The sequence below is a fragment of the Oculina patagonica genome, chromosome 4 (genome assembly GCF_052425735.1).
Source record: "Oculina patagonica isolate OP01 chromosome 4, crgOcupat, whole genome shotgun sequence".
Lineage (NCBI taxonomy): Eukaryota > Metazoa > Cnidaria > Anthozoa > Scleractinia > Oculinidae > Oculina > Oculina patagonica.
In genome coordinates this window covers 14,409,648-14,436,589 of record NC_135761.1, presented here as the reverse complement: position 1 = coordinate 14,436,589, position 26,942 = coordinate 14,409,648, and the positions used below count along the sequence as shown (strand labels likewise).

Genomic DNA, 26,942 nt, shown 5'->3' with positions numbered 1-26,942 from the left:
AGGCGTTTTAAGCGAGTTATGAAAATTGCATAACTCGCTTAAAACGCCTCGGATCGGCCTGAGAACCGAGATAACAACAGACATAACGACAGGACATTGAGGTAAATTGATTTTATTGTCAAAATCTCATTATATTTAGCTATAAATTCGAAAGCGTATTCTCCCCATACAAACCTTTATAAATGAGAACCGTTGTAACACAACACCTCCATATGCTGCCGGTCGAGAGTCACGTTTCGCGTACGGTTACAAAAGAGAACTATGTTAAATATTTTAACTCCTCTAATTGTGAGCTTGGGCCGCCTGTGGACGGAGTGACGTTATCGTCTTATGATCACTGCCAGTGACGTACTATTCACTAATTATTGCAATAAGCTTTGCTGTAAATATTGATTGTCTGTGTGTGGAAATTGTTTCTGTTTTATTGTTCTTTTGTTGTGTTTGTTTGCAATCATACTTCCTTGATCATTGGAGATCATTGGTCAATACCGCTAAGGAGTCACGTGAGAGATATGCGCGCGAAACTGGAGCGTTCAGCCGTTCACTTTGCAAGCGAGTCTGGCCATGAAACCTCGACGAATAAACGAAGGAATATTCAACTGAGAACCTTGAAGAGGAGCTTCTTGATAAGTCTACACGCGATAGCAACCCACTGTGGGGTGTAATCAATTCTTTGAACGAAAACATGGTTCACGTGGCGAGTTCATTGGCCTGGCGAAGCCTTCGCCGCCTACGGTTGTCAAAGCTACGACCAGCAAAACTACTAGACTCTTATGCTGGGAAATTGGACACTTGGACACGAGTATGACGAAACTGGCCCTCGACTGAAGTCAAAAATAAGAGATGTGCTTTGAAACGGAGCAGAGACGGAGTGAAAACGAGGTCAAGGAAATATTCCAGAACAGTCGGCCTGAAAACTGCGAGAAACTTGTTGCATTCAAATTTCCAGACCAATGGCTTCGTAGGATTTCAGTCAAACTTCAACTTGAGGTAAGTTTCGTTTAATTTTACAAAATTTGTCCAGTTTAAGCAATTAACTTAACTTTGAGACAAGTGAGGGGACCGCCATCTTGACTTTGGGACTTGTGGACTTGTGGACTTGTGGAGTCCATCCAAAATGTCTTCTACCTTCAACCGTTTGACCTCATAAAAGGACTTTTATTTCTTAATAATATACGTTTAAAACCTGTGATTAGTGCATGCATGCATACATATATCAAGGCTCAAAATAATTTTTGGATTAACAGATTTTAGCTGGGTCACCTGTCGTTTCTGACTGGTCAAAATATGGGACATTCCATTTTTTATCCGCACCCCCCCCCCCCTAAGGATGGCGGGTTTTTGCTAAGTGGGGTTCGGATTTTTTCTTCAAAGAAGCCGACAAAATTTGGACCGTTCGGAAATTTTTTTCAAAGGTGCCGACAAACAATCAACCCTTCGGATTTCATTTTTCAAAGGGCACCGACAAAAAATTGAGGGTGCGGATTCCTGTCATCCTTAGGGGGGTGCGGATAAAAAATGGAACGTCCCTATTGAAAATAGCAATTTCATTAGATTGTCTTTGTTTGCGTGGCATAGAAAGACACGATATTTCTTCACTGATTTGGCTAAAAAAGTCAATTAATAAGTCATTCGCATTTACGTTAACTGATGCTTAACATATAAATTTGTATCAAAAATGTTATTGATTTTTTTCTGGTCATCAGTTATTATTTATAAAGCCATGTATGTGACTGGTCAAAATGACAGGCAAATCAAAACTTTGTCCAGTCAATTCGTCATCTAGCTTCATCTTGACCGGACATTGTCCGTTGACTGGTCGCTATTATGAGCCCTGTATATACATACAAACTTTAAGGCAGCCCTAGGCTTATGTCATGAGGTCATTTACAATGATAATTACCAATAATCAAATAATAAATAAATAAGTAGGTTATGTACATACAAATACCGTATTTTCTCAATTAAACGCCGGGCCCCGAATAAACGCCGGGTCTCCAAGCTATTTGAAAATAAACCCCTTAAACAATTATTAAAGGTTTTATATGCTTTAAAAATAATGTCTAATTATAAAGCTTAAAAAAATAATGAATAAAAATCATTTCTTAGAAACATAGGGCCTAAAAAAACTCCTAAAATCAAAAAAAAGCCGGCCCTATTGGGCCTAGTTTGAAATAAACGCCGGGGGCGTTTAATCGAGAAAATACGGTATATTATTTACAAATTACATCCATCACATTTCAATTCATATAAGCCATTTTGCTAATCAAACCTTTTGAGTGTAAAGTTGCTGTAAGCTTCCCTGATTTTGTTGTCTTATTAACTTAAGACTGTCCTAAAAATTGTTATTGCCAATTTTTAAGCGATGACGTGTGTGAGAGAAAACAATGCTATAGGACATTTTTGCTGGTTTTGTAGAAGGATTCAGAGGCTTTTTAGGTTCCACATCGATTTAATATAAACCCTAACACACACACATTGCACAAAACTACTCGAACAACAAGAGCGAACGGAAAATCACATGACTATTAGTGAGGCGTGTACGTCAGATTCACGTGACCTTATTCTTCAGTTACAATATTTAGGGCCGCTGTGAGCCTGGTTTGACCTTTCTCACAGCTTTTAAAAGCTAGCTCGCGCATATCGCATGTCATTCATCAATGTCACGCTCCAATATAAAGCCGGCGACACACTTGGCGATTTGTGTGCCAAGTGTGCCGGGTGAGCCATTGCGATTTTCGCTGATCGCCGCGACCGGCATATAAAATTGCCGATATCTAGCATGTCAGATATTGGCGCAGCGAATAAAATCGGCTAGTGTGTCGCCAGCTTAACGCAATCTTTGTTGAGAAAACATAGAGAAATCTTAAAAAAGAAGTCAAAATGAAATAAAATATTGCTGTTATTCAATTGAGCAAATCTATGAAGAAATGTATCATTAACTTTGCATCCTTGGCCTGTAAATTCATAACAGTTACTGCTAAAAATATTTATTTATTTTTCATCAGTTTCTAACTAGAGCAGTTTTCAATTGAGTGTCGTAAAACCAAAACCAAAGTAATTACTCTGGCCAATCACAAAGGACACAGACAATCCAGTGAGCCAATCAAAACTCGAAGCAAATACATGTAGCCGGAACAAAGCGCGGGAAATCATGCGCGAGGGAGTCACGATTGGTTTTGGTTTAGTTCTGATTGGCTGAGAAAGTGGCGCGAGATTTTTGAGCCAATCACTAAGCGTAGCAATGCAAAACCAAAGCAAACGCAATTTACTTTTGACAGTCAAGTGAAAACCGCTCTATGCTGTTAATACAATCACCAACACTGCTTCTTAGGTTTTAAAAATGTACACTGCAATTGGATAACAGTCTTTGTCCAAGGCTGTGCTCTAGCGGTGCACGGTCGCCTCAGGCGAGAAACATTTGGTCTCGGGCGACCGAAAAATAAAACTGCTCGCCCGGCCGGGCACCCGGCCCTCTTGAAAATTTCCTTAGAACACAGCCTTGCTTTGTCATGCACAAGGTGTCAGCTATTTTTATTAACGTTAAGTTTTTAACAAATTTCCCCAAGATTATGTTAGACCCTTTGTGAAACGTCATTGCTTCTGCATGCATTACATGCCATTTATTTTAAGAGCAGTCTGTTTGGTTTAAGTTTATTCAATTTGTTGGAGGACTTGTGTTGTAGTCTTTGTGTTTCTAGCCCTTTGTTAGAATTCTGTTGATTTGAGTTTCTTTTGGTTGGCTTGTTGGCAGCCTATGTTGCAAATTCTTGGCTTGTTGACAACCCGTGTTTGAAGTTTGTTGAATTGTTGCCTGTATTTAAAATATGTTGGCCTGTTTACTAGCTGTGTTTGCATTCAATATTTTGTTGGCTTGCTGCTGGCTTTTAGACTGTTTTCAAAATTTTGTTGGCTTCTTGACTTCCAGTGTCAAAAATATGGGGGCTTGCTGACTGCCTGTATTATTTTTTGCCTGTATTTAAAATTTGCTGGCTTGTTTACTGCCTGTGTTAAAATCTGTTGGTTTGCTGACTGACCATGTTTGCAAGTTGTTGGCTTTTTGACTGCCTTGATATTTTTGCGAAACAAGTTTCGAGATGCAATGATCGAGATGTGAGGGACTGTCAACTTACTTTTGAGTGGTAATGGGCTATACAGTGATGACATTGGGGAAAGATTATGATGCTACAGGAACTGTTCAGACAATAACATCACTTGTTTTCCGTATGTTGAATCTTCTATTTGGTGTTTGGTGTTTGGTATTTGAGCTGAGTCCCCATAGTGAAAAGGGTTGAATAATACCACTCAGGCTTGTTGTTCAGCCAGGTGATTGGATCAAACTTTTAAGCAAAGTTGTGCTCTTAGAATAATCACAAGGTGCCCAAAGGCTCTGCTGTAAGGAATTTTAGGGTGCCGGCCAGCTCCAAAAAGCAATCATGATAGTAAAGTTGTAAAAGTCACCTAATGGCAAAAGTATGTGGCCTGTGGCACCCAGGTGCTGCTAGAGCACAGCAGTTTACCAAAAACCAGGTAACAAGTAATTATACTGGCTGTTGTGGTGTGGCAAGCCTTTACATGATTTTGTACCTTTGGAAGAAATAATAATGGAACAGGTTATTATGAATATATGGACAGTTCAGGTTTATTCGAGGAATAAAAGTGCGCAAAAAGACCTTCAGGAACACAGAGAATGGTTGCAAAAAATCCCATTTACATGTAATCTTTATGCAACCAAGCCCAGAGGCCTCATTACAGGTGAGGGGTGTGGGGGCTGCCTGGGACTGCCTAGTCCCCCTACAAGGTTCAGGGGCAGCACCTTGTTGTCCCTGGAAGCCAAGTGGATTTGAAATTTTCATGACAATGAATGAACATGAGAGTGATAAATGATCGTCGCCCCCCCCCCCCCCCCCTCCTTACATAATACTGAGCTGAGAGAGTGTCATATGCATTGTTAAAATTATTAATGTAAACTTTATTTATTCAATACAACCCTCCAAGTTGCGACCATTTTAGTCGCCATGGCGACTAAAATTTTGGCGCTGGCGACTAAATTAGAACGCAAGTCGCCAGCTCGGTGACTAAATTTTACGTGACCTATGCGTCAGGAGCTTGAGCGAACTGTCTTCTGGAGCGAAAAAAATTCGCGCTGAGCGTTAAGAATTCATTTTGTAAAGCTAATTGTAATGGGATTTTTACCTATAGAAATGGAGACTGAATAAAATGAAATGTTTCACGAAAAATAAAGGAATTGCATTCACTTGAGATTGGGATGCGATGCGACGAAATTCGTTCCACTCAACTGAACTTTGGCACGTGAAAATCTTACCTTGAGGCATGAGACAACGCACGCAATCTGAACATTTGCCTTAGGAAAGAAGAGGAAAAGCAAAAGCTTGGAAAGCTCGACCACAATATATTTAAGAAACATCCAGATGTATTGGAGAAACGTATTTTGTTAAAGCAAATGTAAGACAAGCACTAGAAATCTAATCAAAACATGTGCGGTAATATTTATTCTTTAAATAAAAAAACCGCGATGAAAAGCGGCTCGTAGTTCAAGTAAATAAATTTGACTTGTGTGAACGAACCTGGGTTAATTGTAGGATATTTCATCGATAAGAACTATAGTGATTGCCTTCAAACTTGTGAATTTTTTTTTCGCATTCTGTTTTTGCATTCCGTTCGCAAATTAAATTTACAACGACAAACAAATTAAGCGTTAACTTTTCTGTCCATTTTAATACGCAGTCTTTTTAATTTCCAGATGAAGTTTTATGTTGTTTGCTGACTTTGCTTATTCAAGCAGAAAACTTGGTTGAACATTTAAAATGATCATAAGCGATGCAATAAAAATAGTTTTCACTTCACGGGCTTAGGAAAAATTTGATACCGCCAAGATAAACAATAGAACACTTTCCGCCATTCAGCTGCAACTGAGGATATCTTTTATTTTAACTTGATATAATCTGGGTCGTTTGATATGTATTTATTTTGTGTGAATTACAAATTATATATAAAATATTTCTGTGCTTTGTGAAGTGACTTTTTTAATCTTAATTTTCATCAAATATTTTCGCGGGGAAAATGGCGGTAAAATACACCAGCTTTGTGCGTCAGTGTTGAAGAGTCGGTCGACTAACAGGAGAGCTTGAGTTTACTCTTAGCAGTTGCTATGTCTACATTGAGCTACGGAATTAAGGAAGACCTAGTTAATCTCCACAAAGAAATAACTTGAATCTTGTAAATCAATGGAACTATTTGAAGGCATGTACATTTACATTGTTTAATTGTAAAAATTTATCGAAAGCAAAAGCCAATCAATTTAAAATGACTGAATGAGAACTGTGATCAACTCACAACACTGAGGCTAATATGTACTTTTTCATTATGATCAGAAGCTATTCTCATATGATGATCAACTGTTGCAATAAAAGCATGTACTTGAATCAACATTACGTACTTCTTTCACCTTACTCCTTCAATTTTTTAGATAATAAGATTATTATTAATTATTAATTAATTATTAATTAATCTGTTTATTAATTAATTATTAACTAATGCATATATTTTGGCGACTAAATTTTTTTACTGGTGACCAAACCTGAACAGTCAGTGGCCAAATGGCCACTAAAGAAAAAAGTTAACTTGGAGGGTTGCAATACTGCAAGTGTTTTGTGATTCTTTTCATACAATATAATACGAAAAACGTAAACAATGTCTTGAAGTGTGTATTCTACCAAACAACATAATTTAACATGATGTAACTAGCTGCTATTTTTAAAGAAAGTAACTTGTGCAACCACTGTGCTAATTTACGTGAACTGCAATTGTTTATATAAAAATATAAACTATAGTTCTATTCTGAGTAAGATAATAAAAAGGTGTGATTGATATAATAATAATCACTTAATAATTAGTCACATCAATGAAATGCAAAGAACATGATTATGACATCAAAACAACATTATAATATAACAAGCTAATAAGCTAATTCATTGGATGAATGGAACAAAAGAAAAACATTTATAAAAAGGAATCGCATTATAACAACTTTTAGTAGAAACTCGGCTGTGTTCTATTGGAAATCCGCGAATCTGATTGGTTCTCCCACTGATTTCTATTCGCCGATAGAAAACAGTCGCGCGCGCGAGTAGCTCTTTAAGCGGTAAATTTTTCTTGATTTTTGTCTTCAAAGTGCACAATATTGTAGGTTTTGGATTGCAATCCTTTAGAGTTTCTACTAAAACAATTAGACTACTCGCCCTCGTTTTCTATGAGCGATAGTCAACGAGGCGTAGCCGAGTTGACTATTTGCTCATAGAAAACTCGGCCTCAAAGTCTAATTGTTAAATAGATTTCATATTACAGTGTATGAAGGAACTGTTAGAGTCATGAATAAGGCCTGCACCATCAAACTAACAGACAATAAAAAGTGATGATAAATTCAGCTTGCAAAATTACTGTTACTGGGTAGCATCTTTCTGCAGGGCTTGTGATGAGTGGTCCGGGCTGTTTGGTGCACGGTTTCTTTGGTCTGGCTTGTCTAGTGTTGCTAAGTCCTGCCTCTTCATTTCACATCGGATTGGATCTGAGCCTTGTGAAACAGAAAACAATCCAGAAACAGTTCTATTGTGCAAAGCTTTCTGGGTTTCACTGTAAAAAGCTCCAGTATTGATTAATTACAGGTAAACCTGTATTAATGTGACCTCACGTGACCTTGTCTAGTGTTTACTTGATAGGAGCTTTGAATACAGGCATGTTTTATAAATAAGAGTTCATCCATTTCCTTGCATGTTAAATGACGATTTATTCGAGCATAACAAATCCGAATGATGAACAACTACAAATAACCACACGTGAGGTTTGACTGGGCTAGTCCCAGTCTCTACTTGACACGACATGACACGACTGGGCTAGTCCCCAGTCTCTATAAAGGTTGACCACATATTTATGTATTTTACATGAAATATGAGAAGAAAAGTTTGGGAGTCACTAAAGCTTGTGTCAGCCATAAATTATACATGTAATTCATGTTTCAATGCATGAAACATTTAGATTTGTGGGTTCAGTATATTATGACTACCGGTAATATTACTGGGTTAGAAATTTTATGCTCTCCCAAATAATTCACCCAGTAGAGGGTAATTTTCATTTTGTTGTATGTTTCATGGGTTTTGTTTGCACCTCTCTGCTTAAGAAAAAAATATGTCTGAGATGATCATCTAACTTCGAAGAAATGCTATTTACTGTTTGTTCCACTTTAATTGCTATATTTAAAAACAGAAAAACATTATTTACATTAGGTCTGTTAATTGTCCCTTTTTGTTTGAAGGAGCTTGTTTTGCAATCAACTGCCAATACTATAGCTAACTCAAGGTTAAAGTACAGTCAAAGTTTTGTTTTTTTTCTTGCATGGCAACGGTTCATCAGTGATTTGTTCCCATGCTCTGTGTTTGTCTTTTCGGCTTCGTGTGTTTCCACTGTGACAGGAAACTGTCCTCTGAATTCTGAGGGTGTTGGCATTGTACCCGTGGATGTCAGGATTGTCACTGTGCCTCCTGAGACCTGATTGCATTCTCCTGATCGTGACAAACTGTGAGCAAAACTCTACCTTCCTGTGGTGCGTCTGAGAAGAAAACACGTGTGGTGGAACATATAAATGTGCATAGACTCCCTCCTTGTGAGGGGTCGTTAGGGTCCCGAAAAAGTCCTACACAAAACCCAACATTTGGCTGATTCTTTCTAGTGCTATCTGTCCCCCCCATCACTACTAGGCCCTACATGTACTCGCTACGCCTCCCTGTTCCGTCTTGCCTTCCGAGACACCGGTAGAGCCAATGATAAACAAAACTATGATCATGGGGTGATATCTGACAAGTTGCACTGTTCTGCCAAAAAAGTTCAATGTTCACAGATGAGATTCACCATTATTAATGAAGTCATCTCTTATTATATCTACACATAAATTTTGTAATTTCTTCTTCATTCTACTCTCTTAGTAAATTCATCTTTGTCTGCAGTGAACTTACGTCTCATGCAGTACTACACGTGCCTTACATCACTGGTTCTAAGCCTCCTCTGCTTCTCTTCTTTGAGGTTACTGACATGTGAATATTCCATACAAAATTGCAGAGGTCTGATTTGGGCTGCAGAGTAATTGCATCAGAAGGCCGCAGAACTGTTTCTTTGGGAACACATCAAAACCACTCTCGTCATCACTGTACAAGGGATCCACAACCTTTGGGGTGACATGCCGAATTGTGTCTCCAGTTAATTCTTTGGGGTACACTCCAGGGCAAATTAGTTGGCACCCTATATCTCTAATTAAATCATAGACTGTCACATTGTTTATTGACCTTAGGCTTCTTGTATAGAGTTCATGATCTTCTGGTAATAACCATCCATAAACTGAGATAGTGTATCCCAGACTGTCAAATATCAGCTCGAATTCAGGCAGCTGAAAACAGTCCTTCATCTTTCACAAAACAAATCTGTCACTGCATTTCTCCACTATCCACTCGCTGATGGTTTTTAAACCTTTGATCCTCTTGCCCTTTATAATATTCCTTATTGTTGGCTGAAGTAGGAACCTCTTTCACGATTTCTCTTGCAAGTCGCTGAGGAGGCTTGGAGTTTCATGGGTTTTCTTTGGCATGTTTTCCGTCGGAAGTGCCCCAAACTTAACTTTCTTTTTGGTCATCTCTGCAGATTCAACTAAAGGTAGTTAGAGGGAAAAATCAGGATTCCATTCAAAAGCAAAAGCATCAATATTGTCACGCACATCAAAAACCGACAGACATTGTGTGACATTGATAACTTTTTTTTTTTTTTTGATAATTTCCACAGCTGATAAAAAAAGTCACTGCTAAACATATATTTTTAACTGCTAGTTTACAACTAGTTTTCAAACAGAAGCTATAAGAATGAATCTTTGAATACAACAGCTCACAGCAACGGAAACCACTACACACGAATTTCATAAAACACCGCATAATAATATGGTAATCAACAATAAGAGGAAAAATAAATTTCCTTGTGCTGAATGGCACTTGTAAAAGTACAAAGTAAAAAAAAGTTCTCACTAAATGAGTAAAAAGTGCCTTTAAAACAATTCAAAGTTCCATACGTTTCGGGCTCAGCCCTCCATCAGTGGAAAAGCAAGATTTCAGTTCAATAATATTGTATGCTGTTGCTATTTATTTGGCTACTTAGTACATATCTCTATGTCATCAGGTTGTGCTCTTCATCTTTCGAAAGTGGAAGCTTGAATATCCCAAGACCTTTTGTTCTCCAGTACGATTCCACAACCAAACACCGCACAATTTTTCGCCTGGCATCCCGCAAAACTACTCATAAGCTACTTTTATTCAAATCTATAAACTGAGCGAGACCAAAAATGGATAAGAACACGATAGAAAGACTTTGAAACTCGTGCAACACTTGCACTACTATTCGGACACCATCTTGAAATGTTGTGTACGGGGTCAATGCCACATGACGTTGGAATTCGTATAAACAAAGACATACTTCTTTGAAGTTCGCCGAGTTCCCTAGCCAGTCTCCCTCTACTAACTATGATTCAATCTAACATAAAGCTTACCAGCACCACAAAGATGCTTCACGTGTGTATAGTCCCATGCATGGTTTTCTTTTACCACAGGTGCAACAATGGTGTTTCTCTCTCTTTTGACAAAGTCAAAGTCTTACACTGAAATCTGTGGAAAATTTGACTGTTTCAGTTCTTGGTGAATTGATTGTTCATCAAGCACCAGCTAACAAATCAAACTCCCCTTTCACTAAAATCATTTCTTCTGTAATTACATATTCATCATTCTGACCTTCATCATCATCCTCGTCATCAATGTTAGAATTTCTTTCATCAAGAAGGAACACTGTCTTTGGCACAACGTGTGTCTTTTGCTTTGAAGCTGGCGCTTTTCTTTTTCGTAAAGGGTGTCCGGCTACAGACCTCCATCTATCAATAAAGCATGAGCAGACATGGCTGGTGCATTACGATGAAATTCACTTGAACGTGAATTGTTTTTGTTGAGCTTGATCGAAGTCTCCCTTGACCTTGATAGCAAATTTGTTGAATGTGAGGTCAATTTTGTTTGTTAAATTTTGCACTTTTTAGCTCTCCAAAACCAGGCAATATTATTAACCCCTAACCGCTAAATTGCAGGGGTATTCTCGGCACAAAGAGGTTTTCCAGCAACAAGTTCCAGATAAAAATAAAGTGCCTTGCTGGCCGACCAGCATGCAGCTGAGGTTATATCATCAGGAGCATATGCTTCTGTATCGGTCGTCTCCTTTGTGGTCAATATGATCAGCAGTACTCGAAGTGCCAGGCTTTGCCACATTGTGTAGTGTTTTTTTTGTTGGGTTAGGTTCAATAACAGTGACCTCTGGGTCCAATGTTTGGTGAGCCTTGATTGCTTGTTGTGTGGCTGACCCTTGATTGCCCTTGGCTGTTTGTTTGTGTTTGCTTTCGGCCCCCATCCCGATTTTAGCATGTCAAGGGGTGATTTGTTTGCCAGAATGGCACAAATCAAATTGCGAGGATCTATCTTACCTTCCTGAGGCTGAGGGAGGCTCGTAGAGGTAGGGATGGATCTGGAACAGTCTGGGAGATTGCCACCTTTGCACGCCATAGCTTCTTCATCAGAGAAGCAAATAAAAGTGGCACTAAACAGGGGGACTGCTGACGGTTTATGGCCTCTTGAGAATTGTCGCCGGCCTATTGATACTGTTGTTTTAAAATAGCAAAAAAGTTGGTAACACTGTTTTATGAAGGTGACTGTTCTGAAGTGTTATTGGACTCATCTGATTAATGATAATGGGGGCTCATGGCCCATAAGCCACAGCCCCCAGGGGACCAAACCTGAGGCACCCAACCCCAAGAGAGCAACAAAGGCCCCTAATGTTAAAACCCATACCTGCTATGCTAGCTGGCCAGAAACCTGTATAAGAGAGTTAGCTAATGTCCGGATATAACGTTGGTAGGCATCACTAGACCAAAGAGGGGCAGCGCTGGTCACCGAAGCGATGTGGTTTTCTGCCCGAAGTGCGGCGACAAAGACCGGTAAGGAATTTTGCAGCGCCTGAGCCACAGCGACAGTGATAGCGTCTGAAGCCGTGGTCGCCGACGAAACTGCCATAACTACCACTGAATCCGCAGCTGATAAGGAAGAAGCCGACAGAGAAATGGTTGAAAACAAGCCCGCTGACAAGCTATTGAACGTAGATCGTGGAGGGACCCGTATTGGTCATACTGCAAGGCGGGGAAAACCACAGACAAACAATCCAGCAGAGGACGGACAAATGCTTGTACAATTCTCCCCCAACGTGGAATAAACGAAGAAAATACAGGCCAAAAGGTTGCCAAGAAACAATCGAGTTCTAAACAACTAAACAACAACACTAAAAAAAATTCGAAATAAGCCAGAACGCCTCGAGCACCAAACTCAGTGAAGCTATGCGACTCAGTGAAAACTACTAGCATGTGCAATGGCACACGCATAAAAACGCAGCAGTTAACCGCTGACTACGAGAGCGCCGTAAGTTGCCCGCAGCGCTTTGACCATAAGTATATGCCATGCATAGGTAAACGCCAAGCCACGCCAACGCCATGCTAAGGCCAAGCTAACGCCAGACAACTACAGAACAGCCACAATTAGCTTCTAGTCATTAACTAAGTTTAATAATATATTTAACTTCATTAAATAATATATTTAAAACAATTTAGTAAGACTGAAAGCCTCACCAGTATTTGTTGTCACAGTAAAATTAATAAGCATTTGTTTGCTTTAATCTGGGCAGGCAGGCCTATGGGGATGCCCACATAATTATTTTGGCCAGTGCTGTGTCTTCAATGGAATGAAAGAGACAACGAAATAATCAGATGACAACCAATTTTTTGCCTTATGTATGGCACTACATTAAAGCTCCAAAAAACTAGAAAAACTGAATAAAAGGGCTGTTAAGGGTTTATTCCAAGACAAGTCCATCAAATTTAAAACTGTGTTTAGTTCAAAAAGCATTTCTTACAAAGTGATCTCCTTCAGTGCTTTGTATTCATTCAACACTGAAAGGAAGCTTAAAGTCCATTGAATTCCACAAAAGATATGGTAAAAAAAATGACAAGCTACATTGTATTCAAACTCAAGTGAGAAAAAAAAAAAGACGCCTGATCGGGGAAACCCATGGGAGATTCTCTAGTGGGAACATTTTTTTGTTTGTGAAACCAATTTGTTGAAAAACTTGGATCCGTTTTGAGTCTTTAGGTCTGTCTTGACTACTAGAACACTTTCAGGTTAATCAAAACCACTCTCCTGTGTGTTCAATTGCCTCATATACTTTTTCGCTTTTCTAAGACTATATTTGGCTTTGATATGTTTGTTTTCTGTGTGGTACTTAAAGGCAGTGCAGCACATGTAAATGCTTGGTCACAGCAGTCCACTGTTCCTGGCATTCTCCATTACGCAATTTTGGAAACCCTGTTTTGGGTTTACTGCCTTTGCCAATCTTTAGCCTATTCGTAGCACTAGACTTAAAAATTCTTTCTACTGCTTAAGGAAATACTGGTCCTCATTCTCATACTCGTCTGCTTCTTGTCTTACACAACTTTTCCCCACCTCAAATAGCATCATGAGTCTTGGAAAACAAAATTTACTGTTCCCCTTGGGACCAGTCTGTAAGTGTATACTGTTGACCTCATACAGCTAATATAATGTCCACCTTCAAGTTTGGTGTGGCATGAACAGACTGATAAATTAAGTTCAGTGTTGTTCCTGTATTGAAGAAATGTCTATGTTTGATCTTTTGTACCGTTTGATTAGGTATGGTAGTTCCCAATCAATCCTTTCAACAAGAGGAATCTTGTTGCTCAAGGCATTTTTTAGGATCAGAAGATCTTTATCCAAAGCGCTTCTATCGACATACATGTATTTTGATCTGGTTAACTTCCTCAATCTTGAAACTACTTGTTGTCCTTTCTCTTGCAGCCTTCAATATGTCAAATTATTTCTTCAACTTTTCTTGCCTTTTCTGCAGGTCTTTCAAAACTTTCTCTTGGTCCTTTATCTCTGCACTAACTTCAGGATGCTATTCTTGATTGAGTGTCGAAGAATGCAATCCCTTTACATGGATCGCTATGGTACATGTATTTGGTCTTGTTACACCCTGCAGTGTGACAAAGAGTACACAACTTTTGCTGCTCAGTGCTGTCATTGTCATAATTTATGAACATTCACGTTTTATCCATCAATGAATCTCGTGCGCTTTCTCGTGCGCTTCCTTTCTCCTTTCTTTCCTTTCTTTTTTGGGGGACCATTCTTTTCTTGAGCCTTAGTTATTTTCCTCTTGGGCTGTAAGTCCATCTTTAGGCTTGTGGGCGGATCTAGCTGGTTCAAACGCCAGTAGAACTTTGCTCCATTCTAGAGCCTTAGTTATTTTCCTCTTCGGCTGTGAGTCCTTCCTTACGCTTGTTGGTGGATCTAGCTGGTTCAAACGCCAGTTGAACTTTGCTCCATTCTATGAACATAAAACAAAATATGTTTCATTTCTAAAAATTTGAAGATCTCCATATATTAAAGCTAATGAATCTGAAAATAAATTTGAAGGGAATTACCAGTTATATTTTAAAGCTATGAATAGGCATCTTTCTAAAAAAATTCATTTATATAGCATGTTGTCAGTGCCCACGTCTGCCAATTAATTCTATTCATCTCTTCAGTTCCATCTATCCCATCTACATGCAGTTATTCAGGACATACAATTATCAAATCCCCAAAAGTTCATCTTTATGCCAAAATGTTTACCTGGAATGTATTCTCTTTTGCATTTTGAGCAGCCTCTTCTGCCACCATGTCCCAAAAAATCACACAATTTCCTTGCTGCAGCAAAAAATCTCTCTGGTATCCTAGGTGAGCCTGAATGACAATCTTCAACTCCTTCCTCCCCTCAGCCCTTTCAGTTTTGAAACAAGGGAAACTAAATGGGGATTGAGAATAAAAGGTTCACAAGAGCCAGGGATAATTCCAACAACAATAATGTTCTCTCTTTTGTATCTCACCGCACGAGTTAAGTTCATCATTAGGCAAGGTAAATGACTCCTACACTGTATGGGGAATGTTTAAATGGCTGAAACCAATGAACGTTCATCATTAAAGGCCACGTTTTCATTGATGGCTCATAAAGCGTGAACCATCTGGGCCTTTGAAATCTCTCCAGACAGTACCATGGATCACATCACTCAATAAATGTGGTATGCTTGTCCTCTCTCTTTCCTGCACAGTTCACACCGTAATGTAAAACCGGGTAGTTGAGGGAAGAGTTTTAATGTTTCAATGATGCTATTGTAACAGTACACCTTTTTTGGGTACAGTTTTAGGTTTCCATCTTGAAGCTTGACCTCCTTCAACGGGACTTTATTGCATGGTTTTCGATGAGCTCTGTGTCTGCGGTTTGGAAACTCCACATAGGAGCATTTCTTTGACAGTCTCCTGCCGCTTACTGTCCCATTAGCAGACTCATAATTATACAGAGAGTGGCACTTTGGACAAACATGTACATACATGTACAACCAACTACTGGAAACAGTCTTTCTGCAGACCAAAAAACGTTTTTAGCATGTATAAGCTTGAAGGGAATGCTGCAGCAAAAAAAAATCATTCAGGATACTCACTCCGATAGCACAGCACAAAATGCATGGAAGAATTTGAGAAGCATTTCAATTCCACGGTCAATAATGTTACAGTGCGTCCACCAGTAACAAATGAAACGAAGCAGCCATTTGATAAGGATGTTCCTGTTAAATGTTTCAGGATCAATCTGCTCCAGGATTTCAGAAGGATTCTTAGGCAGGACCTTAGGTGGGATTCTGGGCAGGATTGAGAAAATCTCTGGATATAAATTAGTTAGGTGAAATATTAGTACTAGAATGTCATACAACACTTATAATAAGCTTCAATTAACTTAAGAATAAAGCATAAATTAAAATTTACCACTCCAAACATTGATCTTTTACCAAAAGGGAAAAGTTATTTATTATATTATCAATACTACATATAACATTATTAAATCATACAATGAGAAATGCAAAATGTTTAGGATATTACAATTAAAAGATTTCAAATATGAACTAAAAGATGATAAAAAGTATTTGTAATCCAAAAAAATTATTTTCGATGGTTTAAATTATGACATTTGTCAGTGATTTTTTGCTGAATATTCATTGGCTCTTGTTCAAAGTTGTTTTGTGCCTCCTCCTTAGTCCACTCGAAAAAGACAAAACACATGTGTTTGTTTTGCTTATGCGAGTATTTCATACACATTATGCAAATGAGCTTACTCGCATAAGCACGAAATTTTCGAAGTCGCTCTGGCAAAGGAAGATAAAAAGTGCAAGGTATTTTTATATTTCTATGCTTCTTAACATCTGTTTAGTAGGATTCAGTTGGAATTTAGAATGGTCTGGTCTGGACTCGTGAAATAAAGGCCGGCGAAGACACCATACTTTTGCATGTTTACAAAAAGCGATCTAACGGTTGCTGATATTTAAATTTTCACGGACCCGTAAATCAAAATGTATCAAAATTAACATGCGTTTCCAACCTTTGAAGGACCACTTAACTTAGGAATAATAATAATAATTTGGTGCGTTTGGTTGTTTTTGAGCAGCGAGCTCGTCAATTTCTCGTTCTGGCCAAGCTCAAAATTAGGCCTTTTGCAGCCTTCACTGTTGAGAGCTCTAAAAAATATATTTTAACCCTATTTCCAAAAACTAAAGTCGTTGCATTTACTTTCAATCTAAGATAGTTCACTGGGCAAAGTTTGAGGGAAAACTTTTTTCCGAACCCGAAATGCGATGGACCTCTTTAAGAGAAACTGCCACTTAAAGGCAAGGGATTTTGGGACACCCTAGCCTGCTCCTCTGCCTTTCTAATGACCTCTGGAGAGTTAAGAAGATTAAAGGCTAGGGATTTTGGGACACCCCCAGCCTGCTCCTCTGTTTTTCTAATGACCACTGAAGAGTTAAGAAGATTAAAGGCTAGGGATTTTGGGACACCCCCAGCCTGCTCCTCTGTCTTTCTAATGACTTCTGGAGAGTTGAGAAGATTAAAGGCTAGGGATTTTGGGACACCCCCAGCCTGCTCCTCTGTCTTTCTAATGACCTCTGGAGAGTTAAGACGATTAAAGGCTAGGGATTTTGGGACACCTCCAGCCTGCTCCTCTGTCTTTCTAATGACTTCTGGAGAGTTGAGAAGATTAAAGGCTAGGGATTTTGGGACACCCCCAGCCTGCTCCTCTGTCTTTCTAATGACCTCTGGAGAGTTAAGAAGATTAAAGGCTAGGGATTTTGGGACACCCCCAGCCTGCTCCTCTGCCTTTCTAATGACTTCTGGAGAGTTAAGAAGATTAAAGGCTAGGGATTTTGGGACACCCCCAGCCTGCTCCTCTGCCTTTCTAATGACCTCTGGAGAGTTAAGAAGATTAAAGGCTAGGGATTTTGGGACACCTCCAGCCTGCTCCTCTGTCTTTCTAATGACTTCTGGAGAGTTAAGAAGATTAAAGGCTAGGGATTTTGGGACACCCCCAGCCTGCTCCTCTGCCTTTCTAATGACTTCTGGAGAGTTAAGAAGATTAAAGGCTATCGATTTTGGGACACCCCTAGCCTGCTCCTCTGCCTTTCTAATGACTTCTGGAGAGTTAAGAAGATTAAAGGCTAGGGATTTTGGGACACCCCCAGCCTGCTCCTCTGTTTTTCTAATGACCACTGAAGAGTTAAGAAGATTAAAGGCTAGGGATTTTGGGACACCCCCAGCCTGCTCCTCTGTCTTTCTAATGACTTCTGGAGAGTTGAGAAGATTAAAGGCTAGGGATTTTGGGACACCCCCAGCCTGCTCCTGTGCCCTCCTTATGACCTCTGAAGAGTTAAGAAGATTAAAGGCTAGGGATTTTGGGACACCCCCAGCCTGCTCCTCTGTCTTTCTAATGACCTCTGAAGAGTTAAGACGATTAAAGGCTAGGGATTTTGGGACACCTCCAGCCTGCTCCTCTGTCTTTCTAATGACTTCTGGAGAGTTGAGAAGATTAAAGGCTAGGGATTTTGGGACACCCCCAGCCTGCTCCTCTGTCTTTCTAATGACCTCTGGAGAGTTAAGAAGATTAAAGGCTAGGGATTTTGGGACACCCCCAGCCTGCTCCTCTGCCTTTCTAATGACTTCTGGAGAGTTAAGAAGATTAAAGGCTAGGGATTTTGGGACACCCCCAGCCTGCTCCTCTGCCTTTCTAATGACCTCTGGAGAGTTAAGAAGATTAAAGGCTAGGGATTTTGGGACACCTCCAGCCTGCTCCTCTGTCTTTCTAATGACTTCTGGAGAGTTAAGAAGATTAAAGGCTAGGGATTTTGGGACACCCCCAGCCTGCTCCTCTGCCTTTCTAATGACTTCTGGAGAGTTAAGAAGATTAAAGGCTATCGATTTTGGGACACCCCTAGCCTGCTCCTCTGCCTTTCTAATGACTTCTGGAGAGTTAAGAAGATTAAAGGCTAGGGATTTTGGGACACCCCCAGCCTGCTCCTCTGTTTTTCTAATGACCACTGAAGAGTTAAGAAGATTAAAGGCTAGGGATTTTGGGACACCTCCAGCCTGCTCCTCTGTCTTTCTAATGACTTCTGGAGAGTTAAGAAGATTAAAGGCTAGGGATTTTGGGACACCCCCAGCCTGCTCCTCTGCCTTTCTAATGACCTCTGGAGAGTTAAGAAGATTAAAGGCTAGGGATTTTGGGACACCCCCAGCCTGCTCCTCTGCCTTTCTAATGACTTCTGGAGAGTTAAGAAGATTAAAGGCTAGGGATTTTGGGACACCCCCAGCCTGCTCCTCTGCCTTTCTAATGACCTCTGGAGAGTTAAGAAGATTAAAGGCTAGGGATTTTGGGACACCCCCAGCCTGCTCCTCTGCCTTTCTAATGACTTCTGGAGAGTTAAGAAGATTAAAGGCTAGGGATTTTGGGACACCCCCAGCCTGCTCCTCTGCCTTTCTAATGACTTCTGGAGAGTTAAGAAGATTAAAGGCTATCGATTTTGGGACACCCCTAGCCTGCTCCTCTGCCTTTCTAATGACTTCTGGAGAGTTAAGAAGATTAAAGGCTGGGGATTTTGGGACACCCCCAGCCTGCTCTTCTGCCTTTCTAATGACCTCTGGAGAGTTAAGAAGATTAAAGGCTAGGATTTTGGGACACCCCTAGCCTGCTCCTCTGCCCTCCTAATGACCTCTGGAGAGTTAAGAAGATTAAAGGCTAGAGATTTTGGGACAACCTAGCCTGCTCCTTTGTCTTTCTAATGACCTCTGGAGAGTTAAGAAGATTAAAGGCTAGCGATTTTGGGACACCCCCAGCCTGCTCCTCTGTCTTTCTAATGACCTCTGGAGAGTTAAGAAGATTAAAGGCTAGCGATTTTGGGACACCCCCAGCCTGCTCCTCTGCCTTTCTAATGACCTCTGGAGAGTTAAGAAGATTAAAGGCTAGGGATTTTGGGACACCCCCAGCCTGCTCCTCTGTCTTTCTAATGACCTCTGAAGAGTTAAGACGATTAAAGGCTAGGGATTTTGGGACACCTCCAGCCTGCTCCTCTGTCTTTCTAATGACTTCTGGAGAGTTGAGAAGATTAAAGGCTAGGGATTTTGGGACACCCCAAGCCTGCTCCTCTGTCTTTTTAATGACCTCTGAAGAGTTAAGACGATTAAAGGCTAGGGATTTTGGGACACCTCCAGCCTGCTCCTCTGTCTTTCTAATGACTTCTGGAGAGTTGAGAAGATTAAAGGCTAGGGATTTTGGGACACCCCCAGCCTGCTCCTCTGTCTTTCTAATGACCTCTGGAGAGTTAAGAAGATTAAAGGCTAGGGATTTTGGGACACCCCCAGCCTGCTCCTCTGTCTTTCTAATGACCTCTGGAGAGTTAAGAAGATTAAAGGCTAGGGATTTTGGGACACCCCCAGCCTGCTCCTCTGTCTTTCTAATGACTTCTGGAGAGTTAAGAAGATTAAAGGCTAGGGATTTTGGGACACCCCCAGCCTGCTCCTCTGCCTTTCTAATGACCTCTGGAGAGTTAAGAAGATTAAAGGCTAGGGATTTTGGGACACCCCCAGCCTGCTCCTCTGTCTTTCCTAATGACCTCTGGAGAGTTAAGAAGATTAAAGGCTAGGGATTTTGGGACACCCCCAGCCTGCTCCTCTGTCTTTCTAATGACTTCTGGAGAGTTAAGAAGATTAAAGGCTATCGATTTTGGGACACCCCTAGCCTGCTCCTCTGCCTTTCTAATGACTTCTGGAGAGTTAAGAAGATTAAAGGCTGGGGATTTTGGGACACCCCCAGCCTGCTCTTCTGCCTTTCTAATGACCTCTGGAGAGTTAAGAAGATTAAAGGCTAGGATTTTGGGACACCCCTAGCCTGCTCCTCTGCCCTCCTAATGACTTCTGGAGAGTTAAGAAGATTAAAGGCTAGAGATTTTGGGACAACCTAGCCTGCTCCTTTGTCTTTCTAATGACCTCTGGAGAGTTAAGAAGATTAAAGGCTAGCGATTTTGGGACACCCCCAGCCTGCTCCTCTGCCTTTCTAATGACCTCTGGAGAGTTAAGAAGATTAAAGGCTAGCGATTTTGGGACACCCCCAGCCTGCTCCTCTGCCTTTCTAATGACCTCTGGAGAGTTAAGAAGATTAAAGGCTAGCGATTTTGGGACACCCCCAGCCTGCTCCTCTGCCTTTCTAATGACCTCTGGAGAGTTAAGGTCATTGCCCTGTATTGCATTGCGCATCCTTACTGCGCAGAATTTTATGCGTAATAAGCGCGCGCGAGCGCGCGCACATAAACAAAATGGCGGCTTTTTTCTATGTGGCTTAGTCCGCGAGAGAAGTAAATTGTCGCTTTCTCGTAAACGAGTCTGGTGACCTATCAATTTTTTCTCATATTTTGGGTGTAGCGATCAAGTTCTTTCTGTAAAATGAAAACAGATCAATTCTTGTGTTTAAAAAATAAATTATCGCTAAAAACGTGTACTTTGCTAGTACTCGAAGAGGAATTTTAAAGGAATTATATGGAATATACAAGGTCTTTCTGCTCCTAAACGAATCTGGTGACCCCCCTTTTTTATTTCAAAATTTAAGTTCCCTTAAAGTAATAAACCAATAGGCGAAGTTTGGTTAAAAAATTGTGTTCAGTTCTATTTCAGGGTAATGACCTTAAGAAGATTAAAGGCTAGCGATTTTGGGACACCCCCAGCCTGCTCCTCTGCCTTTCTAATGACCTCTGGAGAGTTAAGAAGATTAAAGGCTAGGGATTTTGGGACACCCCCAGCCTGCTCCTCTGTCTTTCTAATGACCTCTGAAGAGTTAAGACGATTAAAGGCTAGGGATTTTGGGACACCTCCAGCCTGCTCCTCTGTCTTTCTAATGACTTCTGGAGAGTTGAGAAGATTAAAGGCTAGGGATTTTGGGACACCCCCAGCCTGCTCCTCTGTCTTTCTAATGACCTCTGAAGAGTTAAGAAGATTAAAGGCTAGGGATTTTGGGACACCCCCAGCCTGCTCCTCTGTCTTTCTAATGACCTCTGAAGAGTTAAGAAGATTAAAGGCTAGGGATTTTGGGACACCCCCAGCCTGCTCCTCTGCCTTTCTAATGACTTCTGGAGAGTTAAGAAGATTAAAGGCTAGGGATTTTGGGACACCCCCAGCCTGCTCCTCTGCCTTTCTAATGACTTCTGGAGAGTTAAGAAGATTAAAGGCTAGGGATTTTGGGACAACCCTAGCCTGCTCCTCTGCCTTTCTAATGACTTCTGGAGAGTTAAGAAGATTAAAGGCTAGGGATTTTGGGACACCCCTAGCCTGCTCCTCTGCCCTGCTTATGACCTCTGGAGAGTTAAGAAGATTAAAGGCTAGGGATTTTGGGACACCCCCAGCTTGCTCTTCTGCCTTTCTAATGACCTCTTGAGAGTTGAGACGATTTAAGGGCTAGGGATTTTGGGACAACCCTAGCCTGCTCCTCTGCCTTTCTAATGACCTCTTGAGAGTTGAGACGATTTAAGGGCTCGGGATTTTGGGACACCCCCAGCCTGCTCCTCTGCCTTTCTAATGACCTCTGGAGAGTTAAGAAGATTCAAGGCTAGGGATTTTAGGACACCCCCAGCCTGCTCCTCTGCCTTTCTAATGACTTCTGGAGAGTTAAGAAGATTAAAGGCTAGGGATTTTGGGACAACCCTAGCCTGCTCCTCTGCCTTTCTAATGACCTCTGGAGAGTTAAGAAGATTAAAGGCTAGGGATTTTGGGACACCCCTAGCCTGCTCCTCTGCCTTTCTAATGACTTCTGGAGAGTTAAGAAGATTAAAGGCTAGGGATTTTGGCACACCCCCAGCCTGCTCATCTGCCTTTCTAATGACGTCTGGAGAGTTAAGAAGATTAAAGGCTAGGGGTTTTGGGACACCCCTACCCTGCTCCTCTGCCCTGCTTATGACCTCTGAAGAGTTAGGAAGATTAAAGGCTAGGGATTTTGGGACAACCCTAGCCTGCTCCTCTGCCCTGCTTATGACCTCTGGAGAGTTAGGAAGATTAAAGGCTAGAGATTTTGGTACATCCGTAGCCTGCTCTGTCTTTCTAATGACTTCTGGAGAGTTAAGAAGATTAAAGGCTAGGGATTTTGGGACACCCCTAGCCTGCTCCTCTGCCCTCCTAATGACCTCTGGAAAGGCCAGCACTCCAAACTTCCTGTGCCCAATATACCCTAAATGTACTAAGTAAAACAATTTGACAGTTAGAGCAAATTAGTCACAATTATGTAACAGGATCTCATAAAATTACACAATGAATTTTTATTGCTTGTTATTTATTACATTTTATCTCAACATATTTAAATTAGGGTTTTCAGTCATGTCCTTATTTATTGATGGTGGCTGTATCGGTAAATTTCGTCTGAACCCAGGGTGGCCAAAGAAATTAGTTTATGTATGGAAAGCTACTGAATGTGACAAAGTAACTATGAAAAGAAGGTGTTCCCCAAAGTAATCCTGTTCGAAATTCTTACTTGTGCTTCACTGACCAAATTGACAGATTTAAGATATTTTACAAGAGCTTCGTTACACTTAACACAAATCCTTTACTTGGTCAACTGTTAGAAATGTTGAATCTTTTAACCCTACAATTGTATGATCAAAGAAGGTGCATATCCCAATGGAGGATTTCATTTCTGATGACTTGTTTTCAAAGGTTGTACTTCAAAATCGAGCAGCAAGTCAATTGCTGTCAAAATCTCTTCTTTATAAGTTATTTTGTGAGAGTTTGGAGGGGGATTGCAGATAACGTTTGGGTGCACAAATGGAAAGTTATACGATTCTCTACATACATGTACTCTTTTAAGAAAACTTCCATTTGAAATAGATAACGGGCTTTAAGAATCAGTTGGTCTTCCATTTTGCTGTAGGTGTGGTGTGGCGCGTTGGGTTTTCTTATCCGCTTTTCTTACTCTGCGGGATGACCTCTATGCTCTGTAGCTCTGGAGCTTCGTGGCCAATCAACTTCTCCTTATAAAAATAATCCGTTTTTATAGTTATTTTAGCTGATGACTGTCCAAGTAACTCTTCAGCCCTTGCAAATTCCTACACGACCCGACAAACGTAAAGACGTAAAGAAGTACTAAAAAATAAGTACTTAAAGAAGTCGCTTAAGTACAGTGGCTTGTTAGGGCGATCAAAACTACCTCTTTATTTTTTTTCTCAACAGTTAGTAACTGTCGATGGACAGTTATTAACTGGCCATCGACACTTGCAACTGTCGATCGACACTTAGAACTGTCGATCAACACTTATAACTGTGCACCAGGCTCTGCGCATCAAACATGTGCTGCTGCTTTCAAGATGGCGAACACGGACAGGGTAAGATGATTGTATGCTGTAGTTAGTGTTAAATTTACGTTTTCGTCTGCTAAACGTACACAAAATGTCAAAATGTGCAATTACAGTGGTTGAAAGAGCTTTTTGCACAGAGAATAAGCTAAACTAGGCCTACTCTTTGATTAGCTAGCTGTTTACATATTCGGGATCAAGTATAATTTCTATAATCTATAATTCCTAGACATAAGAGTCAAACAGAAGACCAGTGAGATTAACATTTCCTCAAGAGACCACGCACAAAAAGAAATTTTGGTCATTTACCTTGTGTGTTGATTGTCATCAAGCTCTGTAATAATTGGATTCATCAAAGTGTCTTCGAGGAGCAAAGGACAAGCATTCAATGAGCCAAAGCCTTTAAATGAAACTTCATTATCACTATTATCCGAGAGCTCATAATTACACATGATGCTGATCATGACCCTCTAGTATTGGAGTGGAAGCAAAGTAGTTTGGAGTAAAAGCTGACTGAGGGACCTGCAGATTGTCTTTTCCACTGCCAGTTAGGTTTGTTTTGCATTAAGATAATAAATACAGTCGTGGCTTGGACAACTTATTGGTGTTGATATAATTTCCCAGTGTGAAGCCATCGCCTCTGTTTCTTTTGGAAGAAACAGAGGATTGTCATAATTTCTTGAGTAGCTGTTGTTGATATTGCATTCTCTCGTTGGCCTCCTGCTGTGCTTTCTCGTACCATGACAAAGCGTTTTGCTTCCTCGCTAAAATGTTGCCGAGCAAGCTTGACCTTTCTGGTTTTGACCTTCAAAGATGCTGCTTCTAAGACTTTTGCCTTTTTTTCTTGGTGGTGGTTAAATTTCTGCCACCAACTTTTTTTGTTTCCAACACTAGTTTTTCAATTAACATTTTCTTCCTTTGCTCTCTTGAGTCTTCTTGACTAGGTCTCTTGCTAAGTTGATCAGAAACGAATGCCTTTAGGGCAAGAATATCTCCTTGGGCAACTAGGCTAAGGTGCCTTAGATTCTCATCTGATGCAACAGATATGGCTCTCTCATCCATCTTATGAGATTAAGGTATGCCATATAATGTAAATATTATCAGATGGCAGTTGATCAGTCATGCTTTTGTAAGCAGCAATTCCAGACAAGGACATTTTGTTGGATCTCAGTAAGCTCTACTGATCCCCATTCAAGCCATAGTTCAATAGCCAGTATTTTATTGCTCAGTTCAGTATGGGCTGGCAGGGTTGATTGCCATCCAGCAAAACTAGGGGGCTACCTCTGGTAAAACGGTTTTCCCAGGGTCTCTGCTGAGAGGCTGGGAAGAACTACAGTATTTTAAACATTTCAAGTATAACATAAATAACAATAAAATCCACAAGTTTAAAAAAGTAAATGTAAAACTGGCCAACAAAAAATACCATAAATACAAAACTGTACTACTACTACGTATTTAAAAGACAAAAAGTTAAAACCTATTAGAAGAATGCAAAATTATAAGTTTGAACTAAAAGATACGCTTAGTAATAAACTGGAAATTTTTGTATTATATAAGAACTTAAGCATTTCAAAATATGCTTGTACAAACTAAGCTTAACAAAATCCACTTTGTTTCAATAGACTTTGTTAGTTTTGATGGCCCTAACAAGCCACCGTACTTAAGTACTTAAAGAAGTACTACCATGTCTATATTAACCTTTGTGACAGTTGCTATTATACAGGGTTTTCAATAAAAGCGGGTAAACGGCAGTCTACTGCAGGCTTGTATTACTTGCGGTATTGTATAATACAATACAAATTAATGTAGAAAATGTTAAATAAATTATACAGTAAATAATAAATAATGAAAATATTTATCAATAATAATGCAAATAATGTATCAGAAAAGGTAAAGATAAAATATCCTAGAAAATTCTGTTATCTCAAAAAAAGCTGTCAATGTTTTGAAACAAAACGGTGTAATGGAATGTTACTTTCAACATAAAATACTGTCCTCATAGCTGTTAGACAGCTGGTGTAGTACGACCTCTTGGTGGACTTCGTGCCTCTACACACTTGACGTTCAGTCTCTGTACCAGTTGGCTGGGTGTCGGCCCATCTTTTGATAATTTCGTACCATGTCTATTAAGGCAATATATATATTTTTTACTACCTCTCAATGTTCAATTTACTGAACTTAATCAGATAAGCTCTGGATTGGGTCTTCAGCGGCAACGCCCTGGAAACGACAGCAAAAAAAAAAGGAGTAAACCAGAGCAATTTTGGTCGCATTTTTACTTAAACAATAACGTGTGTCACCCAAAAGGTACCCTTGTTTCAAACGATCTATTCGTAGTCTACGTCAACGGTTTCTCGTGCTAGTTGTAATAATACAATTAATCCTCCAGGTTGTGGTGTATACAGAGTCCGTGTAAATTGAAAGTGAATCCTTCATCAAGTTCAAGGCCTAGCATAAGCACAATCGGAAGAGGCGAGGAGGGAGATGTTGTCGGCAAACATGTCCAACTGCGTGTGGACATGCTGTAGACGTTACAAAGGGCAGAAAACCTAAGATAACTAACAGAGAGTTCGAAACGCGAAACTCTCCACGAGGCGTCCAGTTCTCAACTCGAACTCAGTCTCTCCCTCATGGGAGTGACGTAATTGTCGTGTCACTCACGACTGTCACACTCTCCCCCCCCCCCCCCCCCTCACCCCTGGAAAATAGCAGTTTTCTAACCAGAATCAACAAAATGGTATAGGGGTCTGGGTACGAGCCAGGACCTCCTCGATACGACGAGCTTGTTTGGCAAAATTTGTAATTGTATACGACTCAGTGGGGGTAATCCAACTGCAGTTTTGAAGATATGGCGTGAGGAAACCCTCGAAAAAACTGACGAGTAACCTCCTTCTGTGATGGCTCGTTGAGTGCTGTTCCTTCCTCGATACTAAACGCGTCCTGGTACAACTGTTCCAAAACAGCAAAATAGAATCTCGGTTATTTCATTGAAACAAATAAAACAACAAAACAAACTGAAAGTTTTTTTATTCTTATAAATATCGGCGTCGAATGG

The 26,942-nt window shown here is 40.3% G+C and overlaps 1 long non-coding RNA gene across 2 annotated transcripts; it reads left to right on the top strand.

Annotated features, from left to right (window-relative positions):
* The first annotated feature begins 805 nt into the window (after positions 1-805).
* LOC144649669 (uncharacterized) lies at positions 806-26,916 on the top strand. Of its 2 annotated transcripts, none has more exons than XR_013569920.1 (2): positions 806-990; positions 26,277-26,916. It is a non-coding gene; the product is annotated as an uncharacterized LOC144649669 (long non-coding RNA). The 2 variants fall into 2 exon arrangements; XR_013569921.1 differs by lacking the exon at positions 26,277-26,916 and adding an exon at positions 26,074-26,124.
* Positions 26,917-26,942: the final 26 nt, after the last annotated feature.